Source organism: Culex quinquefasciatus, chromosome 3, assembly GCF_015732765.1.
Source record: "Culex quinquefasciatus strain JHB chromosome 3, VPISU_Cqui_1.0_pri_paternal, whole genome shotgun sequence".
NCBI classification, from domain to species: domain Eukaryota; kingdom Metazoa; phylum Arthropoda; class Insecta; order Diptera; family Culicidae; genus Culex; species Culex quinquefasciatus.
This window is the reverse complement of record NC_051863.1, coordinates 36,777,356-36,781,020: the sequence shown is the minus strand read 5'-3', so window position 1 is coordinate 36,781,020 and position 3,665 is coordinate 36,777,356. Positions and strand designations below refer to the sequence as shown.

General features: G+C 35.4%; 1 long non-coding RNA gene and 1 other non-coding gene across 2 annotated transcripts; both read left to right on the top strand.

Annotated features, from left to right (window-relative positions):
* Positions 1-461: 461 nt before the first annotated feature.
* Trnaa-ugc lies at positions 462-533 on the top strand. Its single transcript has one exon. It is a non-coding gene; the product is annotated as a tRNA-Ala (tRNA).
* A 975-nt stretch (positions 534-1,508) lies between these two features.
* On the top strand, positions 1,509-3,229 carry LOC119769856. Its single transcript, XR_005278540.1, has 2 exons — positions 1,509-1,696; positions 2,946-3,229. It is a non-coding gene; the product is annotated as an uncharacterized LOC119769856 (long non-coding RNA).
* The last annotated feature ends 436 nt before the right edge of the window (positions 3,230-3,665 follow it).

The following is a 3,665-nucleotide window of genomic DNA, read 5'->3' as shown; positions in this document are numbered from 1 at the left end:
AAATAGCTTTTAATATTATTGATAGAAATATTTAATAAATTATGTTTTAAACTTAAACTAATATTCGCTGCAAAACGAAAAATCCTATTGAAAATGTTTTTTACACCATTTTTACGATTTTTTTTAACTGGGACAGTTAAAAATGCATTTTTAAAGCAGTGGGCATTTTGATAGAAGTTTACGAAGGCGAGTAATCAAAACTTTCCCAATTTCTAAACTTTACTTGTAGGCTGTAATCTAGAAATCTATCGAAACACACTGTAATTTACTCACTTTTATTTTTTTCAATAATAATTATAGTAAAAATTCTTGAAAAACTACTCCGATAAAGACTATAAAAACTGAAGAAAAATTAAATGTTTGCATAAATTTTACTGAAAAAAATTAATTTACTTTCAAAACAATTAAATGATAAAAAATTTAAAAATCCAATTTCCAGCCCACTTCCCCCTCTCCATCAAGGGGATATAGCTCAGTGGTAGAGCGTTCGCTTTGCATGTGAAAGGCCCCGGGTTCGATCCCCGGTATCTCCAGGAGCTCTTTTTTTAAACGGGCACGTGCTTGCTCATCGTTCATTAACTGTGTTCAGGCTTCAGTTGCTGTTTTTGCCTGTCTGCTTATCACTCTCGATGGGAGGGGTCGGAGCTTATCTAATCATGTATCGTTGCACCGTGCTAACCTTGACTCCCACACACTTCTGGTATCATTGCAAGTGCACTGCTGGTATCATCAACACATTTGCACCCTTGTTGCTGATTTGCACAGCTGAGTGAATTCACTGCCCGAGCAGACGGAAATAACTTGGGAATAAAATTTTTTGATGTTTGAAAATACTTGGCCAATAACATTTTATGTTTTTTGTAACAAGATTTGTTATTCGTCGTTATGATTTTTTTTGTTATTGGATTGTTCGAATAAATCTTTGTATTTATTTTTTTTAATTTTAACAACTAATCCGATCATTCCAATAACAGTTGGAGGTATTATTCCATAACAAAAATGTTATTCCAAAGTTGTTTTGGCTTTCAACCATTATCAGACCAATAATAAATTGTGTTGTGAGATCATAAACTGTTATTCAACTCTTATGCAAAAATTGATTTTTCAAGAAGAATTCATAACACTTTTTGTTATTTTAACAGTTTTTTTTATTATTGAAATGGCATGAATAAAATTAATATCGTCTGTTCGGGTACTCAATTAATAGGTGTATTAATAATTATTACTTTTTTGAATGACTATTCAAAAGGTAATTTTTTATTTTTTACTGAATATTAATTTGAATCCGTTAAAGTTCCCAGTTTAACAAAACAACTTGCAACCTGGTAGCACACAACGCACCTGGCTCCGTTGCAAACAGGTAGCGCGTGTGCGAGCTCATTGAACAGGTGCCAGCTGCGGCTTTGTATGGGTGCATCACGTTGCATTTGCTGTGAGATGGCCAGCTTGGCTACGGTATACGGCTTGGTTGTTGACCGGTTTTGTGTGAGCGGCGCGAGCTGGCTCAATTTGATCGGCGAGAACGTGTGGTGCGGACTCTGGTCAAGTGGTGTCAACGTGGGCAGCACGTTCCGAGCTAAATTGTTTTGAAGAAATGGTTCCCGGAAGATGGTGCTGGTGCCGCGCCGGTGACGATTTGTTTTCTGTTTCTCGAAATGAGGGACGATTACTGGAACGTAACTAAAATACCTGCGATGTAAGTTTACTGTTGAGATTTTCAAAAAAGAACTCTCCTGATTCACAAAAGAATTATGTTTTTAATTAATTATAAAATTTAATGTATAATAAAGTTACTACGTAAAACATGTTTTCCAGTACTCCAGTTGAACCAGTTATCCAAAAACGTTTCTACGCTCACCATGGTTGTTTCCAGCTATCACGACATTTGTAACTAGCACCGTGCTTCCACACGCAGAAAAATGTTTTGTAGAATCAGCCTGTACGAGGTTTGAATCAACAAATTTTTTGTTGAATATAATCAACGCTGATTTTGCGTTGAAACAAACCTTTATTTTCTCAATTCCACAAAAGTCTTTTGTTGATTTGAAAAAGCTGCTTTGACGTTTAGCGTTGATTCAACAAAAATCATGATTTTCAAATCAACAATACGTTTTGTTGATTCAAATATGCCTTATTTTTCTGCGTGCATGGAGTAAACCTGCACGTAACAGCGCTATATCACACTTGCTTTTTTGTACGTTCTGCGCGCGGCGAACCATTCCATAGAATTCACGCGACTTTTCGCCGCCCGCGGGCAAAGAAAGTCCCAGAGTCGCTACTTCTACTTGGAAATCGTTATCACCTCGCCAAATGCGAAACTGCGGTGAAGAAGCGTTATCAGCGAAACGTTGCTGCTCACGTATTCGGAAAACCACGGCCTGGGTTGGACGCGCCGCCGTACAGAGAGTCAGTCAAGGCTAAGGCAATCACTGATAATGGGCCGTCGCTGCTGAAGTTCAATGGACAGAAGAGTGTGATACACTTAATGGGAGTGAGAGAGTTGGTTGAGCTATGATATCGATGATAAGGGTTGAGGATTTATTTGAATTTGTTAAACAAGCTCAATTAAGATCCTAATGAAAAAGAAGAAATTACATCTTGAATCATGTAAAATTACATGATAAGTTTCCAGATCGTTTTCCTTCTAATCAATACAATATCATTATAAAATTTCTTGTTTTTTTTTGATATTTTGAATATGGTTATTACTAACATCAAATTCCGGAGGAAAATTTTGAAATTTGATTTCATTAGATTATCGTTCTATTTCATCATAAACTGAATTCTTAAAGCTATTCATGTGCAGTATAACAATTTTACATCAAAATCAGTTTCATTACTAACCAACTCGTTACGTTCACTAAGCCAAGATAACTAGTGGTGTACACTTTGAACGAACTTACTATTTCTCTTTCTTTTCAATACTTTGGCACTACTCATTTCAGTTACTAGTGTGAGCGTGAGTTACCGTCGACGACGACTCTATTCCGTTCAGCAATATCAGCAACAACAGCAACAAAATCATCAATGAGAAAGGAAAACAACCTCAAACGAAACCATTGAAAAAAGCAAAACGAAGTACGGCGTCAAAGCTGAGCTGATGATGACGGAGGCAAAAACACAACGAATTCGAAAATGATCGAGAGATTGAGGAAGAAAGAAGTAGTTTTATGTGTAATAATTATATATTTTCAATGATTATATATCTTTAATAAAAAAGGTAGTTGAATTTATTTAAAGTTAACTTAACCAAGATATTTTTTTTTTTTTGAAAATGTCACTGAAGATTCATTAAGTCGAAAAATTGCAACTGGATAAATGATTTTCTGATCGATTTGGTGTCTTGGGCAAATTTTCAGGTTGTGATTAGAACTATTCGGAAGGTACACGGAAAAAATACATTTCTATTATCAATATAAAATATATTCAAAAATCTTGATTTTTAGCCTTGTATTTTTTTTCATTGTTTGATTTGTTTTTGTCGCAGTAAAAAATTGTGTAAATTTGTAAAGTGTACAGTCATGCCTCGGTTTAGCACCGCATATGGGGGATGCAAAACCGAGGCGTGCATAACCGAGGCACAGATGGGATTTTGGCTATATGGGAGACATTGGCTTTAATCGTACGAAAAATCATGCAAATATCAAAAAATTATAGTGTTTTGA